The sequence below is a fragment of the Temnothorax nylanderi genome, unplaced genomic scaffold, assembly GCF_030848795.1.
Source record: "Temnothorax nylanderi isolate EJ_2023f unplaced genomic scaffold, tnyl_v1.0 TNYL_tig0018_pilon, whole genome shotgun sequence".
In the NCBI taxonomy this organism is placed as follows: Eukaryota; Metazoa; Arthropoda; class Insecta; order Hymenoptera; family Formicidae; genus Temnothorax; species Temnothorax nylanderi.
Window position 1 is genome coordinate 1,529,917 of NW_027249080.1, and position 15,799 is coordinate 1,545,715.

The window sequence follows — 15,799 nt, forward strand, 5'->3', positions numbered from 1 at the left end:
CTCCTTAAGTTAGGTAACATAATTTTGTGAAGAAGAAATAAAGCTATCATTTAGATTGGATTTTTGAATTTACAAAATACATTGCGTGTACTTGGCGCCTTTTTTTACCTTTTTTGAAAAAGGTAATTTTGTACTGATATATATTACTGTAAAATTGAATATATATAATTGTATTATATATGATCGATTCTAAAATAATTTTAAGTTTCAGCGTTTCTCGACAGAATATTTAGAATCTCACGTCATATATTACTTGACTGGCATAAAGCCAATTTCTCAATCAAAAATAGATGGATAGGTTACAAAAAATTAAGGCAAAATCGATGCTTTGTTAAAATAAATTTTAGCAATTAATAACAATTATCACATTTTCTATAAAACAAATTAATAAGACCAAAATATTTTTTACCCTATTTATTCATATGTAATTTACGTATACGTATTGCACGTACGCTTTTCTTTATGCATACTAATATTCTAAATATATCTATATATTGCTTCCTTGCATCGATTTATATTATATTTAATCTTGGATAAACGTATGGAAAGAAATAAATGCGTATAAATAAAACATTCTAACTAATTCACAATTTTTCCCTATCTACAGATATTTTTTTCAACATCTAACACGATACTTATCTTTTGTTTAAGAAAATAATGTCCTAAAAATAATTTTAAAAAAAATCTAAATAAAAATTTATTGACTACAATATATTTAAAAAATCCTGACCTTAATTATCCGAGTATTATTTTATTTCTTGTTTCTCTTTTTTGTGTTTCTAAAATATTTATTACTCTAACTGTAAATAAAATTGATCTAAGTAACAAAATTTCAAAAATTTAATTTCCTATGTACTTAAAAATTTTATTCAAAAAATATTTATAATAGAATGCGGTAGTTCGTCAACATAACTCGATGAACGATGATGAGCTCTTTGCGTGCTCCGTGCATGCGAAGTGTGCGAGTATTTCCTCAAGCACAATCGCACAATATATTGATAGATAAGTAATACCAAGATTAAATATATCCCATAATCAGTTTTAACCCATCCATTTTAAGGCAACGGATCTACGAGATGTAATATTTTCATACTAAAAATTATTGTAATTCGACATGTATATCGAGATATATTTTTATTTGATTATTCGTAGATTCGTTTCCTCAATACAAAAATTTCTCATTGACTCACCGATCTGATGCGCAACGGGCGGAATTATTCGGCCACGTAGCTACGGTGATACTGAAACATACAAACATAAGATTTAAATTTAAAAAGCGCTCAAAGTAATCAACATTTCAAAAGTTAATTCTTACGCGTCTAATTCGTCTTTCTATATAATATTTAGCCAATACAATTTTATCTATTTACCGAAAAAGATCTTTACTACAGTAAAATTTTAAATAATCTCTCTTTCTCTAATTACTTCTAATTTATCGAGATAAAACAATTCGAATAAATAAAAACGATTAATTATTAAACGATTAAAATCGACGAATTATTAATTTTTTACAAATAAGAGGTGATACTTACCCCAAGGTTGCTCCGCCGGTGCCCGATGTCTCTCTCAGACCTCCTCCTCCTCTCAGGATGTTAGGCCTCCTCCTCTCACCGCACAGGACACTCGCGAGAAACACTCGCGGATAATAAACTACAATCGCGCGCGGACTAATTTCAGTAAAAGTCTTTCTCGCGCGATACTGTACGGCACTCCCGTTTAAAAAAGTCTTTTTTAGTCCGATTATTTGATTACGGCACTCCCGAAGCAAACGCGACGAACCGGCTGCTATTCGTTCATTCAATTAAATCGGCGGACGAGGGGTACGTTAGCTTCCCCGTCTTTGGATTTTTATCCAAGCAGAACAAGAGTTTTGCTTGGGTAAAATCCTCGTACTGGGTACTGGGCCTTCCCACCTCGCCAAGGTTAGGTCGTACCCCAGGGGAAGGTAGTACTTAAGGAAGTACCGTGAAATATAAAAGCTGGTAATATATATATATAAAATCAAGTTATCGATTTTCTACCACAGATTTTTCGTACAAATTTGAAAGAGTCGCGACGCCGATTGCCCCGATTCGTTCCGCGTTCATCACTCTGCGTTGCGTTAATGACGACGAAATGTTGGAAGATCTTGACGCGAGATACTACGCGAATCAAGTGGACGGTTAGTAAAGACTAAAGACACGCAGTTGATTAATCAAAAACACAATCAAAATTAAATATCGCACGCACAGTACGGTATCGAGCACGTAAATCTCGCGAATGTAAAACTGTACTATTAATACTTTGCACAACTTTGATGCCTCTCCCAGGCCTCCACTTTCTCTCACGCTGCTCGGGGTGTCCCTCGTGTTCCCTCGATGCGAAGCTGATGCTCCTTCCTGCGTGGATATTTTCTGTAACATAAAAATAAACAAATCGATTAAATAATTGTCACGCGCATCGAACATCTTATTCGTTATTCCGATTAATGTTTTCCTAAATTACTTCTTCGAAAAAAGTCTCTACGTTAGAATCAACTTGAATCAAATTTTTCGATTTATTTCTTTTAACTAATTTATATTCCGAAACACGGTTTAATGTAGCAACTAAATAAAAACAAACGATAAAAGAGATTCTATAATATCTTTAGAAAAAATAAAAAATAACACTTACCAGAAGTGTTAGTACGCCGATGCCCGATGCCTCTCCTAGGCCTCCACCTCCTCTCAAGCTGCTCGAGATGTCCATCGTGTTCCCTCGATGCGAAGCTGATGGTCCTTCCAGCGTGGATATTTTCTGTAACATAAAAATAATCGAATCGATTAAATAATTGTCACGCGCATCGAACATCTTATTCGTTATTCAGATTAATGTTTTCCTAAATTACTTCTTCGAAAAAAGTCTCTATGGTAGAATCAACTTGAATCAAATTTTTCAAATTATTTCTTTTTACTAATTTATATTTCGAAACACGGTTTAATGTAGCAACTAAATAAGGATAAACGAAAAGAGTGATTCTATAATATCTTTAGAAAAAATAAAAAGTAACACTTACCAGAAGTGTTGGTACGCCGATGCCCGATGCCTATCCTAGGCCTCCTCCTCCTCTCAGGCTGCTCGGGATGTCCATCGTGTTCCCTCGATGCGAAGCTGATGGTCCTTCCAGCGTGGATATTTTCTGTAACATAAAAATAATCGAATCGATTAAATAATTGTCACGCGCATCGAACATCTTATTCGTTATTCAGATTAATGTTTTCCTAAATTACTTCTTCGAAAAAAGTCTCTATGGTAGAATCAACTTGAATCAAATTTTTCAAATTATTTCTTTTTACTAATTTATATTTCGAAACACGGTTTAATGTAGCAACTAAATAAGGATAAACGAAAAGAGTGATTCTATAATATCTTTAGAAAAAATAAAAAGTAACACTTACCAGAAGTGTTGGTACGCCGATGCCCGATGCCTATCCTAGGCCTCCTCCTCCTCTCAGGCTGCTCGGGATGTCAGCTTCGCAGGATTCCCTCGCTGCTCCGATGTCATCTTCTGCGTCGTTATTTTCTGAAACATTCAAATGAACGATTCGATTAAAGGTGCGTTCGGGGAGACGCTATTAGCGCTGACAACGTCATTCCATCTCTGTTACTTACTGAAAGTTGAACAAAGACAGAGCACGCTTATAGCGCTAAAAGCGCGCTCCCCGTAAGTAACTTTGTAAGCGTGGTGTCGTTCCGCAGACAACGCGACGCGATAAGTTTGTAGCCTAACTAACTTTCGAAGCCGGGGGTGTCGCTAAGCAGACAATAACGCGACGCGACGCGATTACTTAATTTTAGCCTAACTAGGCCGTGGGTGTCGCCAAGCAGACACGAGTTCGATGTTTAATTACCCTAACTAGCTCCCGTGGGTGTCGCCAAGCAGACACGAGTTCGATGTTTAATTACCCTAACTAGCTCCCGTGGGTGTCGCCAAGCAGACACGAGTTCGATGTTTAATTACCCTAACTAGCTCCCGTGGGTGTCGCCAAGCAGACACGAGTTCGATGTTTAATTACCCTAACTAGCTCCCGTGGGTGTCGCCAAGCAGACACGAGTTCGATGTTTAATTACCCTAACTAGCTCCCGTGGGTGTCGCCAAGCAGACACGAGTTCGATGTTTAATTACCCTAACTAGCTCCCGTGGGTGTCGCCAAGCAGACACGAGTTCGATGTTTAATTACCCTAACTAGCTCCCGTGGGTGTCGCCAAGCAGACACGAGTTCGATGTTTAATTACCCTAACTAGCTCCCGTGGGTGTCGCCAAGCAGACACGAGTTCGATGTTTAATTACCCTAACTAGCTCCCGTGGGTGTCGCCAAGCAGACACGAGTTCGATGTTTAATTACCCTAACTAGCTCCCGTGGGTGTCGCCAAGCAGACACGAGTTCGATGTTTAATTACCCTAACTAGCTCCCGTGGGTGTCGCCAAGCAGACACGAGTTCGATGTTTAATTACCCTAACTAGCTCCCGTGGGTGTCGCCAAGCAGACACGAGTTCGATGTTTAATTACCCTAACTAGCTCCCGTGGGTGTCGCCAAGCAGACACGAGTTCGATGTTTAATTACCCTAACTAGCTCCCGTGGGTGTCGCCAAGCAGACACGAGTTCGATGTTTAATTACCCTAACTAGCTCCCGTGGGTGTCGCCAAGCAGACACGAGTTCGATGTTTAATTACCCTAACTAGCTCCCGTGGGTGTCGCCAAGCAGACACGAGTTCGATGTTTAATTACCCTAACTAGCTCCCGTGGGTGTCGCCAAGCAGACACGAGTTCGATGTTTAATTACCCTAACTAGCTCCCGTGGGTGTCGCCAAGCAGACACGAGTTCGATGTTTAATTACCCTAACTAGCTCCCGTGGGTGTCGCCAAGCAGACACGAGTTCGATGTTTAATTACCCTAACTAGCTCCCGTGGGTGTCGCCAAGCAGACACGAGTTCGATGTTTAATTACCCTAACTAGCTCCCGTGGGTGTCGCCAAGCAGACACGAGTTCGATGTTTAATTACCCTAACTAGCTCCCGTGGGTGTCGCCAAGCAGACACGAGTTCGATGTTTAATTACCCTAACTAGCTCCCGTGGGTGTCGCCAAGCAGACACGAGTTCGATGTTTAATTACCCTAACTAGCTCCCGTGGGTGTCGCCAAGCAGACACGAGTTCGATGTTTAATTACCCTAACTAGCTCCCGTGGATGTCGCCAAGCAGACACGAGTTCGATGTTTAATTACCCTAACTAGCTCCCGTGGGTGTCGCCAAGCAGACACGAGTTCGATGTTTAATTACCCTAACTAGCTCCCGTGGGTGTCGCCAAGCAGACACGAGTTCGATGTTTAATTACCCTAACTAGCTCCCGTGGGTGTCGCCAAGCAGACAATTAACGCGACGCGATAAGTTTTTTAGCCTAACTAACTTTCGAAGCCGGGGGTGTCGCCAAGCAGACAATTAACGCGACGCGATAAGTTTTTTAGCCTAACTAACTTTCGAAGCCGGAGGTGTCGCTAAGCAGACAATTAACGCGACGCGATAAGTTTTTTAGCCTAACTAACTTTCGAAGCCGGAGGTGTCGCCAAGCAGACAATTAACGCGACGCGATAAGTTTTTTAGCCTAACTAACTTTCGAAGCGTGGGGTGTCGTTCCGCAGACAACGCGACGCGGGAGTCTGGGTGGCCGAAGCCAACGACAGACTCCTAAGCAGGGCAGCCGGACCCCCGGTTTTCTGTCAGGGTTTTCCTTCCCTTAGGTCGGTTAGGAGAGCCTAAGCTCCTCCCTCACGGCTCCGACCAGCCGAGCGGACTTTTTATAGAGGCCGCTTACCTCGCGAGTCCTTAAAAGGACTCCCCGGTCCACGACAGACCCGTAGGGCTGCCGTAGATTACGGTACTGGTGTGCTCGGGTACTCCGGGTGCGCAAAACCCGCAGTGGAGGGCTCCCCCGTGCCCCTAAAGGGTCCGGGAGGACTCCCCCACCCCCTGGAAGGAAGATTTTTTACACGCTTTACTTTATCAGCGTGATGTCTTTAGCAGACAAAATATTTTACACGCTTAATTTTTTTCAAGCGTGATGTCTTTTGCAGACAAGATTTTTTACACGCTTAACTTTATAAGCGTGATGTCTTTAGCAGACAAGATTTTTTACACGCTTAGTTTTTTTCAAGCGTGATGTCTTTTACAGACAACAATCTTTTACAATTTACTTTACAATATAATAATATAATGTACAACATTATAAAAGAGTTATTACAATATACATAATTTAATTACATAATGTACACAATTTATACAGGATAAACATATATAATATATACATAATAATTACATAATATTTACAGTAAAATGCAATATAATACAATTATGTATAAACAATTGGTATTATTTATAATAAAAATTGATATTTATTATAAAATACTAATTTCTAATATAAAAATTAATATTATTTAATATTTGTTTACAATTTTTTCTATCGAATTTAATCCCCTTGTCCTTGCCTACCCGAATCCTTACCTACCCGTATTCCGATCTATAGTCCTACCTATATCCATTTTCCTACCTATCAGTTTTATAATCTAATATACAAAACATTAATGAAGACCGCGACACGATTTATAAGGGGCCTGATTTGTTGGTTATTTTAGTAGGATACCTGATGAACGAAATATCTCCAAGTGACACGATCACTTGAGATGTGAGAAAAGTAGAATTGGGAGTTCTAACACGCGCTCGATTGGGATTTAATTGCGGCTTTTCCAATCTCGCACTTATGCGAGAAAATATAGAGAAGATAGCTCTTTGGGGCAAATAAATAAGTAAATAAATAAATTATATATATATATATATATATATATATATATATATATATATATATAATCATTTTACATGTTACCTTATTTCACCATTGCAATGTGGTCAATGTTGACCACTTACCATTAATGTATCCAATCTTCTTTCTTCGGGCCAGATGGACTTACCTTTGTCGCTCCTGTCCATATGCAATCTAGTCACATTTCGACCAGATCAAAAGGAAGGAGAAAAATTCCTTGTTTCCTTCCTTGTCGGATCATTATCGCCGAAAGATAATATTATGTTCGATTCGAATTACACGCGAGCATCGATTGTATCAAAAACAACGAGAAGATAATTTAAAAAATATATATGTATATTAATTCATAAAACTAACTAACCTAACCTAACTGTACAATAATTCAATTGAACATTGAGAAATATTTCTATCACTAATTCTGTTATCTACTTGAGAATATTGAATAACCGTTTTTAAATTTGGAATTGTAATCAAGTACCTACATAAAAAAATTTTACTTCACGTTATATATGAATACCTTAATTATATCTCGCAAAAAATTGAAATTCATAATGCGGACAAAATTAAAAAATTAATAATCGGAAAATTTCTCGATAAAAACCGACCGCGAAAACCGACCGATACAAACGGAAATACAAAGATGCGTGATTGTGCATGTTCATGCGACACGCATACCTATTGAATGAAAATGTATCAAGTAAGATACATAAAATAAATGACGTGAGATTCGAAAATAGTATATTGTGCAACAAGTGCTGGAAGATGAAAATTCACGGGTGCGGAGTTGACGCACGAGCCGAAGGCGAGTGCGGTCACCGCACACGGGAATTTTCAACTTCACGCACGTGTTGCACACCCTATTTTATGTTGCAAGTGCGTGGAAAGTGGTAAATCCCGCACGCGTCGCGTGCGGAATGTGTCACTTTCCATGCACGTGTGACATAAAAAGAAAATTCCCGCACAATTGATATTATAATTAATCATTAATCGCGTTATTATAATTAAATAATATAATATGATTGCAAATCTTTATAAACTTATATATCGATATAAATATATCTCGTCATATTTTTCATTTTTTACCAAAATTATTTTTTATATAATATATTCATATATATTACTGTAAAATTGAATATATATAATTGTATTATATATGATCGATTCTAAAATAATTTTAAGTTTCAACGTTTCTCGACAAAATATTTAGAATCTCACGTCATATATTACTTGACCGGCATAAAGCCAATTTCTCAATCAAAAATAGATGGATAGGTTACAAAAAACATGCGTGGACAATTTATTAGGAGAATTATCATACAACTGTAAAAGTTGTATAAAAAAATATATAAAAATTTCATAGAAAGCCAAGGAAATTAAAAAAAACTAAGGAATCTTTTAAAGAAATTTATGAAAAGAAAAAGAAATAAAGTCGTAATCTCATGATAATTACAACTGGATGTTACGAGTGAAATTTAATGAAGGAAATTTAATTAGGGAAGAATATTTGAATTGTAAGATCTACGTCCGAGAGGGACGTTGAAATTTATGCTTGTTTGTAATTCGTAATGGTTCAGGTGTACGATGTTTCAGTTATCTGATGATCGAGCACATTAATATTCAACAGAATCGCATTACTAAAGCAAACAAAAAACGGAATAAAAAGAGTGATTCTGATTTTTCCGTCGCGATTCTTCTAGCAACGAAATTAAGATAGGAAACTTTTATGAAGAATACATATTTAAATACATATTAAAAAAGCGGTAAAAATTTTGAAAACATTTACCAGGTAAATTAATACTCAATTCTTCATTCCACAAGCTTGATGAAGAATTTGATGTAGAAGCTAAATTTAGAGATGTAGGCAAGTTCACTTGTTGTATTGCTTGAGACTTTGGATGTTTCTTTTTATAATTAGTAGTAGTTCTAAATATAAAAAAAATGGTGCAAGTAGAAACTTGCACATTGCTTCCTCATAGAGGAGAAGCAGAGATTTCGTCCAATCATTAGTTAACGTGAGAAATATATAAAGAAATATATATATATATCTATATATATATATATCAAAATCTATGTATATTACGTTTTTCTATAAGACCCGTATTCAAAAAGGAAATATAATCTGTGAAACAAGCAACTTATTCAGTCATTTTTTTAAATTGACAATTAGAGATATCATTTCTAAATGCTTGTTTCACAGATCAAATCAATCGAACAAATATGTCGAAAATTTTTTTTAAAAAGAACCCCTTTACCAATTATCGCCAAATTCAATACCAACCTTTCTTAAATGATACTCTATCAATTAAAAAAAAATTCAGCCCGATATCTCAATATTTACGAAAGTTAAAACAACCACGGCCATTTCTAAAAAAATTCAAAATTTTTTTAACTAGAAGTTTCTCGTCCATACCATCATCTAAAACTATTTAAAGAATATATTATTGTTTATTTAAAAAAATTAAATTATTATTTATTAAATTATTATAATTATTATTAATTAAATTATTATATCTATATAATAACTAAATTATATAATAACTTATTATTAATTATTACTTTTTCTAACTTCTTCACTTATTTCATTCACTTTGTTGTTAAAATTTTCCATTTCAATAAATATAAACGTTAAATATCTTTTAAAATATATATTAAAGTACATTCAAACGTCTCGGTGACAGATTACTAAAATGACTGACATATAATATGTGAAATTATCAACTTATACAGTCTTTTTTGACTGATACTCTATATAAAATTACATATACAACTTATACATGTAACTTTTTGAGCAGAAATCCATAACTCCTTCATCGATCTTCGCCAAATCTTAAAGAACAATGTGCAAGTTTCTACTTGCACACTTTTTTTATTGTGATTTTAAAATTTGCAAAATTTTTTTAAAAAAGAACCCCTTTACCATCATCACCCCAAAAACAGCTCGATATCTCAATATTTGCGGAAGTTAGAGCAACCACGGACATTTTTAAAAAAATTCAAAATTTTTTTAAAAAAGAACCCTTTTACCGATTATCGCCAAATTCAATACCAACCTTCCTTGAATGATACTCTATCGATTAAAAAAAAAAACAGCCCGATATCTCAATATTTGCGGAAGTTAGAGCAACCACGGACATTTCTAAAAAAATTCAAAATTTTTTTAAAAAAGAACCCCTTTACCGATTGTCGCCAAATTCAATACCAACCTTCCTTGAATAATACTCTATCGATTAAAAAAAAAAACAGCTCGATATCTCAATATTTGCGGAAATTAGAGCAACCACAACATCAAATGTGCACATACATACATACATACACACACACATACAGACATTTTTTTTAGGCGATATTTCGACGTTTTACAACAATCTGAACAATCTGAATATTGGCAGAAAAAACTCAAAAACCAATCTCTTCGTTGGTTTCTTCTACCCCTATTTCATATATAATTTTTTTAAATTTGGTTGACTAAACCCAACTTAAACGCAATTATATGTACCGAAACGAAAAATTATGATTTAAATTAAAAGGTGAGGATTTAAAACGGAGAAGCCTCGATTCTGTTAAGATCACGAAGTCCGTGCCCGATCATAGCAGATGCGAATCATAGTCGCTGGCATTCAAATGCCAGCTCTTTGTTCGCCAGTTTCCACGCCGAGAATTACACTTCTACGGACGGTTACCGCCGTACATCTACAGAAGCAGTCCTTCGTATATGTGTCTCGTATCTGCACGGATCGTAATAATTAGACGGCGCAGGATGCTCACGAATAAGTATCGAGTAAGCGAGATCGGTTGGTAGTCAGTCGATAGTCATTACCCGTCGTCGTGATTTATCAGCAGACGTCGTCGTGAGAAAAACCATGAACTAAAAAAGAACATGGTGACACCGGAAGGTGCAAGGACATCTTTTTGCATCACTTAACACCTCGAACGGATAATAAATTTAAAGAAAAAAAAAACCGTAAGGAATGTCTTCACGTCCCGCGTCCTTATATAATAATACCCAACAGATATTCTGCATTCCCTGAGATGTCTTGTTTCCGTATATACAATTCACTATTTCTCCGGGGAAACCATGATGTATCGGTTTACTCGACATAAAGTCGTTTATGTAGAACGTAAATCGCAAGAATCGTTCGCGTATATATTTCTCCGCTTCTGACGTCATAATCCAAGATGGCTGACCTAGGTATTGCCGACCCTTAATCTCATAACTCGAACAACAGCGAGATCGAAGGATTCAAAGTTACAGCGACGATGCGACTAAATGGAAGTAAATGACTATACAGCTGATATAAAATGACAAGAGCGGCGGTCCAACTAACGAGTCACTTCACTTAAACGACCTGACAAGATCACGCTAAAGTAATTTCGAAAGAATAAAGCTCATTCCTTTTTTACATAGCTTATATCATGATAACTGTGTTACTCATCTTGTCACAAATGAGGTAACAAATCTATATTACTTCAATTAATGCAATATAATCAATAGATTAACAGATAATATTTAATACTTTCAATAAATTAAAGAGCGTTACATAGATGGAATTAATGATATTTAAAATCTGTGATGTGCAGAACGATATCATTTTTCACTTCAAGGATCGTGTTTCGGATGTAAACTATTTGATTTACAACGAGAAACGAAAAATATACATTCATTTTGTCATTTGTCACAGCGAGCTCGTTTACTCAATGTCGCAAATGAGTCGACAAATATTGCGATTCATTGACAGATAGTAGTTTGCGAGTTATGTACATAATTACGGATTTGGTTGCAAATGCAAACAGGAGGGCGTATTAGCATTATTGTTCGCTCGCAAATTACTACGACTGAAGTTTTTCAAGCGATATTAGTAATTGAGATTGATAGGAGTTTAATAATGCATCAGAGCAGCGCTAATCGAAAATGTAATAAAAAATGACGATAAGGAATGTAAGCGTGATATCAATTATTCTTTCAAACTATACGCTCAGTTTGTTATTAAATTTTAATATGTTGACAGCATTCCAATTTCTTTGTTATAATAAATTCAATCAAAGTATACACTCAACTAATGCACGCAATGACAGTACTTTAACGATTTTAAAAGTTTAGTGATACTTAATATTATTCGTTATTCTACAAAAAAATCTCATTTTATTAATATAATAACAGCAAATAAACTTTGAAAGATACAATGCAGTAAAATTTTAACAAAGCACATCTACATTCAATATTTAATCAATAAATAATTAATATTTATTGTCATTATCCAAAGATATTTTAATAGAATGCATTGACACTCAAGATACTGACGTGTAATCACTAAACCCCTCAGCGAAAAAAACTAATATGTATATATATAGAAGCGATTGAAGCTTGTCTCGGATGAATGTCGACCGGCGATAACAAGATTAACGCCTATGCTGGTATATAGCTATAAAAAACAAACGGTCGTCAATGGGCGGAAATTTAGCAATATTGGGGATCGTTGTACACAAGTGTCAGTCGCGTCGGCGATGCATCCGCCCTTGTCTGTCGGTTTTGATTGAAACGACAACATCTCTCTTTTAGACGCATATCACTCCCGCACTTGCGTATGCTTACAATCTGGCTGCGTCCAAATATTGAATCCCTGTATCAAATATACGGATGCAATTCGCCGTTACAAGTTTTGTTCGCTTGTCGCTCTCTACCGAACTATACGTACGTTTTCGTTACCGTTTCCACTTAAAAACCGTATATAACTATTTGTAAAATTTATAGAAAATCAATCACGTTCTTTTTTTCACTTAACCTTGTAGCCGCATACTTTTTGCATATTTCAATATTAGAACGGAAACATTTTTGTAATTACTGAAGGAGTAATGCGCAGAATGCACACTATCACTCGGTGCTGCCCGGTTATATATAAAGTCCAGTTTTCTTCTTTTTTCCTCATAGATTTATTTTTCCAATTTTTTTTCACTGGTTCGTTTTTTCTCGTCTATTTTTTTATTGTTTCAAATAACTATATCGTTTTAGCACTTGAAGATCGGTGACGGTACAACGAAATTTAGCGCCTCTCCGGATTTGGGGATAAGTTTAAAGTTTCCCCCCCGTCGCATACTTTATATATATCGGGCGTAACGCGTGGACCTAATCTTTTGATCCTATAAGCACGGTTCAGCGTGAAATCCTTGGAAGCTGAAGAAGTTAGTTACACGGGACTAATGGAACGCAGTAGGAGCTCCGGATAATGGACGACGCTATGGCGTTGTAAATACTAGGTGCACTTCACTTACAAGGAAATCTAGTTTTATTTCTGAATTTCGCGGCAGATCTTCTAATGGAAAAGAAAAAAAATAGTATATAAAGAGTGCAGAACAACGAAAACTTACGTGTAATATGCAGCGATTTATGACATATCTGAACTTGATTCCCTGCCAAACACTTCTTGTATATTTCGCGATTATTATATACATACATATTTGTGAAGGATAAATCCCAAATTATTATAAATGCAAATAATGCATTGTATCAACGGTATCACAAAGGAATAATATTGATTACTTTTAGATTAATGAAATATCTATTTCTCAGTGGTTATATTTTCCTTAATTATTATCATAAGTTTTAACAAAGACCTGCAGATATTTTATATATATTTCGCCCTGTGTCCACATATTATTTTATTTTAAAAAATCACACACAGCATGTAGATTGTGAATATTAAGATCCCTTTAAACTGTCAAAAGCACTGTTTTCAAAAAAAATTCACCGTTAGCTTTTTGCCTATGTGACTGGTCACAAACTTTAAAGCCACGTAAACCTTTTTACTTCTCCGACGAGAGATCAGTCCCTCGTTAACGCGTTTCTTTGCCGGCCGAGGGGAAGCCGGAAGAAGAAGAAGAACCGTGAAGGAGACGTCTTCGTCGACGAGATTCGGCCGCCTTAAATCGAAGGCAAACGATCGTGAATTTCAAAGATCTCTTACTGGCAGCTCGCGATTTAATCGCGTAACAGTTTGCCCGGCTTTTCTTTCCCCAGAAATAGATTTCCGACGTGTCGATTCTCCCTCGTTCTTCCTCCTCCTCCTCTTCCTCTACCTTAGCGTGGATGTTTCCCCTCCTCCATTTTCTACTAACGGCAGGGAATTTATGGAGTTTCGAGCACGACCGAGAGCCGCAGTTTTCTGCTCGTGATAAATGCATCCGCTATTGTGAAATGTATATATACACGCGCCTCTCGCAGGGGCTTCTACGTGTGCCTGCACTTTCAATTTTGGCCCAAATACGACGAGATTTGGTCGATGACTCCCGGTATAGAGCCCACGTGCAAACGACCACCGCGAGTATTCGCACAATTCCGGCCTATTGCGCGAACAATGTCTACTGTAACGCGTGACTAATCGTAATTCATCGAGCAGATTTTTCTTGCATGATTTGTAGTTTCTGATAAAATCGCACGCGACAGATTAATGGAATGATTTGGAGAATAACAAATTTTTATAACGATCTAGTAGAAGGAATTGTATTTGTTGCTTTTATCGTGTATCTTTATAGTTATCATAGAAATAATATTTTATTTTTCTCTTATTATGATTGTAGATTGATTAAGTAAATCAAGACAAATTCAATTTATATTTCGATAAATATTCTATCAACGATTTCCAAAATAAAGTTTCCGAGAATCGATCAATGTTTTTCTTTCAAGTTTCCTTTTAAACAGTAAATAATTATTTTTAGACTATAATAGCGTTTAAAAATAATTTACGTTTGCATTTTTAATAAAGGATTTTCCTTTTATTTTCTTTCGCATTTTCTAAATCCCTTCGCGTTTCAGCGGTTTTTTATTAAAATATAAAAATTGCTTTATACAATGGGACAAAGTCTGTTTTCCATTATTGAAATTCGAATTAATTCTCACACATACACACACACACACTCTCTCTCTTTCTCTTTCTGAATAAATAAAATATTTCATTGCGGAACAATGTTCCTACGAGACACGCGAATTTCCTGTAATGTTCAAAATCGTTTTTTCTCCGATCGGCTATTACTGAGGCATTCTCACGTTATTGTGGAAAAGAAGATTTTATAGGGCTATAAAATACAATTTTTATATCCTGCTAAGATGTGAATCGCCAAGAAAACGAAATTTCAAGAGTTACTTCGCTGACGCACTTATGTCCTACCAGTAAATTGTCCGTGTGTATTGTAACAATATATATGTATATAAAATATATAAAATATTGCAAGCTGTTTTATAACAATATAAAGAGTTAAAATGCATATTTTTGTCCGCATATTAAATACTCTACTTTTTATAGAATTTTTTCATATTTTTCTCCATTATTTCTATTTGTTTGTGACTTCCAATACAGTCTTAACTAACGAAACCAGATATACTCATTGTTTGTTGTACGGTGATGATAGACATACTATAACAAACGAGAATAAACGCCTTCCTTGAAGCTGATTGTGAGAGTAAAAGCGGTCGATACCGAATACGATTTACGAAGCTCGTTAAGCGCTGACGAATCGATATTCGCACAAGGCTCCGTTGGTTTAAGTATTAAAAACGGAACACAGCATCTACGAAAGTCCGTTTGATTGGCTTTTATTCTTCGATCGTACAGAAGCGTTTTTTCCTATCCCCCTTTGAAGTTTCCACGAACGGACGCCACGCTTTTGCGCGCTCCCGGGCTTTTTCTTCGGGCGACGCTGACTGTTAGAAAGTTGGGATATACTTCTCTATCGTGGAAGAACGGTTGTTTTTCGACTCCCCGGACGGGCGAGCACCGAAAAATGGTGATGAGGAAGAGAACCGTAGGGCGGACACTTTTTGGTTGCTGGCAGGGAATACGTGGGATTTACGTCATATATGCGGTGGGAATAAAACTTTTAGATCTTGGCAGTCGGTCGCGCGTGCAAAAAGCCATTGTGGCAACAATTACTATGAGACAAATTTTTCGCATTGCCGCAAGAAAAATGTCGACTTT

General features: G+C 36.2%; 1 protein-coding gene and 1 long non-coding RNA gene across 9 annotated transcripts in view; one reads left to right on the forward strand and one right to left on the reverse strand.

Moving 5' to 3' along the window:
* Window positions 1-15,799, forward strand: part of 5-ht1 (serotonin receptor) — a 114,639-nt gene that overhangs the window by 76,123 nt on the left and 22,717 nt on the right. The gene's annotated exons all lie outside the window — the stretch shown is intronic.
* Window positions 1,563-3,991, reverse strand: LOC139768761 (uncharacterized). 2 transcript variants are annotated; one of them, XR_011717428.1, is made up of 5 exons: window positions 3,631-3,991; window positions 3,417-3,541; window positions 3,035-3,157; window positions 2,653-2,775; window positions 1,565-2,393 (listed from the first exon to the last, which is right to left on the reverse strand). It is a non-coding gene; the product is annotated as an uncharacterized lncRNA (long non-coding RNA). The 2 variants fall into 2 exon arrangements; XR_011717427.1 differs by having other exon boundaries at window positions 1,563-2,393; window positions 3,417-3,985.